Source organism: Rhinolophus sinicus, linkage group LG09, assembly GCF_036562045.2.
Source record: "Rhinolophus sinicus isolate RSC01 linkage group LG09, ASM3656204v1, whole genome shotgun sequence".
In the NCBI taxonomy this organism is placed as follows: Eukaryota; Metazoa; Chordata; class Mammalia; order Chiroptera; family Rhinolophidae; genus Rhinolophus; species Rhinolophus sinicus.
This window is the reverse complement of record NC_133758.1, coordinates 41,027,662-41,036,508: the sequence shown is the minus strand read 5'-3', so window position 1 is coordinate 41,036,508 and position 8,847 is coordinate 41,027,662. Positions and strand designations below refer to the sequence as shown.

At 39.4% G+C, this 8,847-nt stretch overlaps 1 pseudogene; it reads right to left on the bottom strand.

Annotated features, from left to right (window-relative positions):
• Positions 1-2,670: 2,670 nt before the first annotated feature.
• LOC141573071 (ubiquitin-ribosomal protein eL40 fusion protein-like) lies at positions 2,671-5,066 on the bottom strand (annotated as a pseudogene).
• Between the last annotated feature and the right edge of the window lie 3,781 nt (positions 5,067-8,847).

Genomic DNA, 8,847 nt, shown 5'->3' with positions numbered 1-8,847 from the left:
GCCATATCCCCTTCCCTCAACTCCAAAGCTAGATAGTCTGCCTAGCAAGGTAACAGTTAACTTGCCTAATAAGATTAATGTAACACTAGGGTTGGCAATTGATAGACAAAAATAATAATAATAACAATAACTTCTACATAGTGAGCACCCACCATGGGCAAGACACTATTACCGATTAATTAATTAGTTAATTAATTAATTCAACATATATTCAAGAGTCACCAACTACCTGTTAGGCACATTTTAAGATCTGGGGATAAAAGAGAGCATGATGTTTTCAAGATGGTTCAATAAGATCAGAATATGGAGTTCTAGAAGGGAGTGGAAAGAGAGAAGTCTCAAGAAGCAAGCTGAAGGGCAAATAATGAAGGGAGTCTTAGTGCTGTATGAAGGATTTTGACATTGGTCTTTTAAAAAGAAAGAAAAAGAACTTCAGTAAAGTATCAGCACCAAAGATACAGATTTTGTAGTTTTCAAAGCATCGGTAATCCTCACCAAAGTATCTAGAAAAGTCAGTTTTATTATTCCTACTTTGCAGATTAAAAGCCTATAATGCACATCTATTGATTTCATCTGCCAGAACCCCTTCCCTTTTCATCTAGTAACCACCTCCCCCTTCTTTTAGGAAACTGCTCTTCCCTCTGACATGTGGTTCCCCCATGTGGTTTAAGTAGAGCCAATGCAATGCCCTGTGCCCTCCAGGGCCAGTGACCCAAGCTGGGCCATTACAGTAGCTTACATTTCTAGCCATCGTCTTAGGGTAACATGACCAGAAGGAGGAAACCCTTACCTAGATTTCTCTGAATTGTAACTGGGACGAAGGGGCCCTTTCTCTCATGACAAAGTAGTACATATGTCAGCACCTAACTACCAGCACATAGCACAGAGAGACAGAATTGTGGTGGAAAGGAATCAAACTGAGGCCCATGAGAAGCAGAGAGAGGTGCCCCAGTCACAATAAAACCTTGGTTCCCTTCTGCTGTTACACTCCTGCCTTAGTAGTTATATCAACAGTGAATCCCCTCCAGGATCCAAGCTAGTTCAAGTTGAGTTTCTGTCCCAAATAACCAGAAGTCCTGACTAAAACAGAAATTGAGCCTTAGATAAGTTAAATGACTGGACCAAGGCAGGTGATAATGCCCTCTTTCTGGCTAGAGGAGAATCCAGACTGTGTGGCTCAGTGAGTAAAAAACTAAAAGTGAGTTAAGAGTCAGGTTCAAATTCAGACGAACTCAATTACTGAAACATTAGACAAATCAATTAATCTCTTTGAGCTCCATTTGTAAAATGAAATAAGTATCTGTCTCGCTCACTTCATAGATGTTTGGTTAATTAAGGGCGCTAGTGCATGTGAGAGCATTTTGAAAACAATAAAGAACCTATCCCAAGGTAAGTGTTGCCAATCTCAATGAGCAATAGAAATGTGTATTAAATCCATTCTCTCTCTTGGTGTTTAAACCTACAATCTTAGGGGTGGGAAACAGAAATCCAGAATGTTATCTCATCCATGTTACTTTCCATCTGAATAAACAGTCACTTCTGTGTTATTGTTGCTGCCGAACATTTATTGAAAGCCAGACAGGGTCTTGGTGCCCTGGAAAATACAAAATCTAGAGAAGTCTCTGGGAAAGGCAGGAAACCCAGAGCAATGCTTGGCATGGTACTTGGGAACAAGAAACCAAAGGTGTGGCTCCCAAGTCCCCTTCAGAATTAACATGGCAGTGTGTCCACATTCCTGAGCCTATTCTTCACCGCCGTTCCCATTTCCCCCTCTCACGGGGCATTTAGAAGATTGGTAGGATAATTCAATGTGCATGTCTTGGGGGACAGAGCATAATGTTCTGTAATTAGGCTTGGTTCTGTTTATTGCTGACACCACTTCATTTTGAAAACAGAACCCTGTCTTTTCCTTTGGGGTATTTTTAATGATATCATAAGAATGTCAGTGTGTTTCTTTGCTGTACAGGTATAGCATGCTTAGACAATAAGAGAGTCTTTGTCCTGAAAATGTACCTGTAAATCATATTTTGTCACAATCAAATCATATCTAAAATGCAATAGGATCCCTGTAGAAACTCATATGGAAGGTGATGTTGTGTGTAGGAAAAAGTGCAGGGCGGGCGTGAGAAAATCAAGATTCAAGCTTTAGTTCAATCATTGCTTCTTGCTTGTGTGAGTCTTGGCAAGTCATTTCATCTCTTTGCTCAATAGTTTCACATCTGTAAAGTGAACATAATATGAATTTTTGAACTACCTTATTTTTTGTGAGCATCCAACAAAGTGTTTTTGAGTTGGATGAAGAAAAACTAAGTCCATGTCCTCTGGGATTTCAAACCCTATTCATAAAAACCCAATTACTGGGGCGGCCAGTTAGCTCAGTTGGTTAGAGCTTGAGCTCTTAACAAGAAGGTTGCCGGTTCAATCCCCACATAGGCCACTGTGAGCTGCACCCTCCACTAGATTGAAACAACTAGTTGATTTGGAGCTGATGGGTCCTGGAAAAACACACTTAAAAAACAAACAAACAACAAACAAAAAACCCAATTACAAGAATCAGAAATAATAAGAAAGGGAACTCCATGGATGTGAAAATGAAACCATCTCAAGAAACAGGCGTATCACTGCACATAGCCAGCACTCAATAAGTATTTATTAAGTGAATACAAAAAAGGTACAACTGCTTTAGCCACCGTTTACTATCCTGTGCACCGGTTAATCACAAGTGGCCCCCACCCAGCTGGCACTCACTTATCCTTGCAACGAAGGCCACCAGCAACCTAACAAAAAAAACCCAAAACTTATTCTTATTTTCAGAGGCCACAGCTGCACAAGCTATTTGCATGTTGTAAATCATTCCTTCACCTGAAGAGTCTTTTATGTCTCAAGATAGTTCTCAGAATGTGCTTCTCAAGAGCTTCTCAAGAGCTTCAGAACCTACCCCAAGTTACATTTTGAAAATGTAGAATCCTGGATCTCAGCCCAGATTTGGTCAATTAAAATCTCTGAGAATGAAACTGCATCATTTGCATTTTAACAAACACACACTCACACACAACTAACCCACTCCTACACTGTAATTCTGAAGTTTGAGAATGACTTTCAGATTCCCAAGAATTAAAACAACTATGATACCTTTGGGAAAACCTGGCTCAGCAGAAATGCCTTTAACCTCCCAGGATTCTTTTATGCTAAACATAATTAAGACTTCTAACAAGTCCCGGAAATTCACCATGCTATAAACACTAAAACTGTATTAAACCTATAAAAAAACTCAGCTTCTGAAATTCCAATGTTATGTAATTACACATGTGTTCTGTGAAGTGTAACACAAATGTTTGTATATTGTGTACCTAATCATCTGCTGGTTTCCGTTTTTAATATTTGGAGTATTCTTAATATCTGGTTTTCTTAAAATGAGGCAAGACTGTACTTAGGGCAAGTCCATGGTCAACTGGGAGGCCCTCCTTCTGGGGTCGGGGATGGCAGGCACTACATGACTGTAGGGACCAGGCATCTAGCAACTGGGTGGTCACTTGGGGTGGTGATGTCAAGAACTGCAAAAGGTCTGAGATTTTACTCCACTTGCATGTTAACAAGTCAGCCTGCCACAGTTCCGTGGATGCTGCCAGAAGATACAAATTCCTGGATCAGAGGAAAGGACTTTTACTCAAGCCACAGCAAGCAGCATGAGCTGCATATTTGCATCGGTTTCCCTTGCCCCTCGGGTCCCACGGGGCAAACTGGGGATGCCCAGGTGAGTGCTGTGCACACTGTGGGTTTGCCTCACAGCTGAGCAATCCCAGGTTTAGGAAACCCAAATCTTATAATGGGCTGTAAGCAAACCTGCCCAACCTTTGCTCTGGGGGCAGACTTTATTACACTTGACAAAAGCAAACCTCTGTTCTGGGTGGAGACACCATCTCTATGTTCCAAGCCTGTTCACCATAAAACAGCCTGGAAAACATATTCTGGAACAAAAGACTGTCAGTTCCTCTGTTCACTGGATGTGCAAGAGACTGATGCAGAATTGTCTCCCAACAATGACGTAGCAGGTTCTGGCAAAGACCTGGAGTCACATAACAACATTAGCCTATCATATCATTCATTTGCCCCAAAGAAGATTTGGTGAGAGAAAACCTCAACTCCACTCCCTCTGTCAAGAAAACATAAGCAGAGCTCGTAGTCTGGTACACAGGGGGTATTCAGTAACAGTATGCAGTAGGTATTCAGCAAAGGCTGATGCCCTTCGCCAATCTCCCTGCACATGTGATCCCACATAATCTTGGTGCTCATTTACTCTTTTCTTTAATAAATTGTTTTATGTTCCATATTTCCAACTTTATAAAAAATATTGAAGCTGAAAGTATGAGTCACAAAGGATTTAGTGCCACAAACACAAACAAACAAAAACTCATAGACACAGACAACAGTTAAGTGATTACCAGAGGGTAAGGGGGAGGGGGGAGGTAGAAGAGGGTAAAGGGATCAAATACATGGTGATGGAAGGAGAACTGATTCTGGGTGGAGAACACACAACGCAATATATAGATGATGTATTATAGACACGCACGCTTGAAACCTACATAATTTGTTTCTTTTCTTTTTTTTCCTTTTTTTTTCACTGCTCCAGTCAACGAAAGGAGTTTGGGCAGGAAGCTGCCCTGTGGGCCGAGGAGGTGGTGGAGGGGCCGTATTTGACCTTCCTTTTCGTGTGTAGGTTGTTGATGTGGCCACACTTCTTGTGGCAGTTGACAGAACGGGGATGCAGGCGAGCGTAACACTTTTCGCAGATCATCTTGTCACAGTTGTATTTTTGGATGAGTTTGCAGAGGGAGGGCTCGATGATGCCACCCGCAGACGAAGCACCAAGTACAGAGTGGACTCTTTCTGTATATTTTAGTCTGAGAGAGTGCAGCCGTCCTCCAGCTGTTTGCCGGCGAAAGTCCGACGCTGCTAGTCAGATGGGATGCCCTCCTTGTGTTGGGTTTTAGCTTTGACATTCTCAACAGAGTCACTGGGCTCGACTTCGTCAGGGTCTTCACAAAGACCTGCATCTCTGCGTGTGCTGGGAGGCAGCTCCACTGTCCAGGTGAAAAGCAAAATCTATATCATTTTACTAACCAATGTCACTGCAACAAATTTTTAAAAATATTAAAAAAAGAAAAGGAGTTAGTCCCAGATGGCCCTACCTATAACTTTTCCAAATGTCTAAAGAACTTTTTGGATGCTTTCTCCTGGAGTTGGAGTTTGTGTTTCTGTGCCTGCGTGATACACTAGGTGGTGCTAACGGCCTGATCTGAGCTAGGACACGTTTTCCAGGGAGGTAAAATGCCAACTAAACCGCACTTGAAATAGATGTTTTTATACATGTAGATCAGAAGGGTAAATATTAATTATTAATAACTATACTTCTTGAAAACACAAAGGGAAAATACTTCTTTAGGTTAAGAATGATCATGGGTCTTTTTCCTTTCCAAATTATTTATAATTAGCTACTTTGCCAAGGAGAGAATTCAGTTCTAATTCTGCAGAAATTGTCATGCAATTTTTATCTTCAAGAAAAGCTGTAGCCTGAGTGAAATCTTCTAAACTAGAAAGGCACCAGTCCTGGAGGACTGACAATATGGAGAAGTGCTTTGTAGAATAAGATAGAATTTTTCTTCCACATCCAGGCATGTTCAGGCAAGAACATAAGACTACAGCCAGCTGCAGAGGAAAAAAATTCCTCTGCTAGTCCAGATAAACAAACAACGAAATCACTAAACTAAAGGGCTCCTTTACCAATCTGTCTAATATGGCCAGAAACTTAAACAAAAAAAAGAATGTCTGAGTTAACTGTTCAAAGACTAGCAATCAGCATGTAATCCAGTGTCAAGAGGAAGCACAAAGGAAGATTCAAGTGAATCATATCTCCTCCTCCTAATTGTAGGACAGGAAAAAATAGTTCTAATTGGTAAATGTTAAAAGTACCTCTCACCCTTAAATAACTCGCTCATTTGTATGACTAAACACACACTTCAGCTTTTATTGTCTTTGTCCTTTATGGATGCTGCTGCAGTGTCAGGTAGCATCCTTGCAATACCACACTGATGTGTCCCTATAAAGGAAGGTCAAAACAATAATTGTTCCAATTCTTAGTAACACCTCTGCCTGGTGGAATTTCCACACCAGGTCTTCAGTTTCCATTCTATAACTCATGAAGCTGTCTTTGTGAATGGCCGCACCTGAAGTTTGGTGCCTGGAGGAACATATTTATTTTTTTTGTAGACTAGATTATATTTAAGTCATCAGTAAAAGGAGAAATTAAAAAATAAAGAAACAGAAAAGAAGTACACAGGTAGATACTTTACTGGTAATGTATTAGTTCTTGAGTGGGTAATGGATTCATTGTCCATTATACTATATTTAAAGGCACAAATTCACAATTTAAATAATGAAAGAGCCATTCATGAAACAATGACAATAGTATTTTATGAACCATGGACTATGATTAATCCAATACTGTTCACTTAAATAAATAAAACAAGTCAAAGGCAGCACAATTTATTGCACATCAGTGTAACTCTATCCTTACCCTTTGTCCTACCAGTTCTTCAGCTCAGTCCTGGATGGTAACTTGGGCAAAGATATTTCAAAATAAGGGTATCTAGTCTCATGGGAACATGCTGATGATCTTACAAGGTGTCAGGTCAGAGAAAGGGGATAGGTGTCTTCTTATTAAATAAATGTGTGCCTGTGTCAGAAGAAACAGCAAAATTGTCCATGGAGAACATAAGTTAAAAGTCGAGAGATTCCAAAGAAGCACGTAAAGCAAGGGAGCTAGGCAAAAGTCAGGAATCCCAGCGTGGGGTAAGGAGAGAAAAATAAAGAGAGAGATAAGCCACCCTCTTTGCCAGAGACCCTCTGCAACCAGACCCAAGGAATGCAATGGCAAAAACTTGGGACAGAGCTACAGGGAGACATAGCTCAGAAGACAGGGGTGGGGTGGGGTAGGGGGGTCTCTTATTTTGCTTAAGGTTCACAAGCAAACATTTTCTATATCAATCCTTGATGTTAAAGCTCTTAAAACTAAGGAGCAAGTTTTAGTTCTTTTAGTAAATGCAGGCTAAATACAATTTAATGCCTTTGATTCATTATTCAGAGCATACATTTATTCAGCAAACGCATACCTACATTGTTCTTGGGATTATCTTAAGAATCAGGGTCACTGTAAGGAAAAGGAGATGGAGACCCAGAAGTTAAATAGCAATGGACAGAATGAACTCTGAATGTGACTTTTATATCTCTGGTAAGAGCCTTTATTATTGACATTTTCCTCACTCCTCTTAACTTTTTGTTTGTTTTTTTAAATTTTTATTAAACTTATTGGGGTGACATTGGTTAGTAAAACTACATAGGTTTCAAGTGTACAGTTCTATAATACATCATCAATATATTGCATTGTGTGTTCACAACCCAGAGTCAGTTCTCCTTCCATCACCTTAACTTTAAGTTTTTAATATCATGTGTCTCAAAAAGTCTACTGAATTGGAAATACTGGTTAATTTAAGATCCAGTTCATTTACGTTTCCTGTACTATACTTATCCCAAATGTGAAAGCCTAAAAACTCCTATCTTCATTACACTGTCCTCTTGCCAGGAGGGTACATGATCCCCTTCCCAGAGTCTAAAATGCTACAGATGCTAACAATGATGCCTCAGAGTCCAAAACAAATGCATTAGCACGCCCTAGAAGTGTGCGAAAAATACCAGTAGGGACTTTCCATCCTCTCAAGCAAATTCATCATAGACCTTAGCGCAGTCAGTTACCAGGTTAAGCATAATCCTTTGATGTACTTGTTAAAGAGAAACAAATAAATTGGAGGCCATTCAAAGGCAAAGACTATGTTCTCAACTTCTTTGTAATTCCCCATGCTAACCTAGACCAATGCTTGGTTGACAGTTGTTCCTTGGTTAACATTAGCTTACGTTAATTTATCACTTTTATGTTCTTTTCAAACAAACGAAAAAATAGGGCAGTGTAATGGGGTTTACCTGAGCAACAGGATATCCTTGACACACTTTCTGCGAATGTCAAATTCACTCACAGATCTAGAGACATAAGACATCATGTTTATATTTTTTTAAAAATAGAATCCAACAATAAGCATGAAATTTGAAGGTAAAAATATGAAAATCAAAAACAACTCACACTTGCAGCTGGGCATTTGAAAACTTACTCTCAGACCCCAGGAGATGCACACTCACTCTTTCTCTTTAGTGGAAAAGTCTGCAGCACACTGCTTGATGCCTGGTTACACACAACACACACACACACACACACACACACACACACACACACACACACACACTTTGCTTCTGCCCTCCTCCCAAAAAGTTATAGATTTAAACCCAGAAATTCTACTTTGGGGAGCTATGGAATAGACATACAATAAAATTTTACTTAAAATAATCGTGTGGATCTACATTTATTGGCATTAAAAGATGTCCACAATATACTGAGTGCATTTTTTAAAAGTGTAAAAATATGACCTCAATTTGTTTGTTTAAAAATAATGTGTGTACACGTGTGTGACCATGCATGTATTAATACATTCAGGAAAAAGTCTGGATGGATATGTAGCAAAATAATAATTATTTCTAGGTGGTAAAATTATAGATTATTTTTTTCTTTATTGTGCTTTTCTGTAAATTTTTAATTGTTTTAAATGAGCATATGTCAATTTTAAAAATGTTTATTTTAAAAATGTATATAACACAAAAAGTATGAAGAAGAAAGTATAATAATTACCCCCAAATCTGCCATTCAAAGTAATCATTTTTTTCATTAAATGATCCTCATTCCAA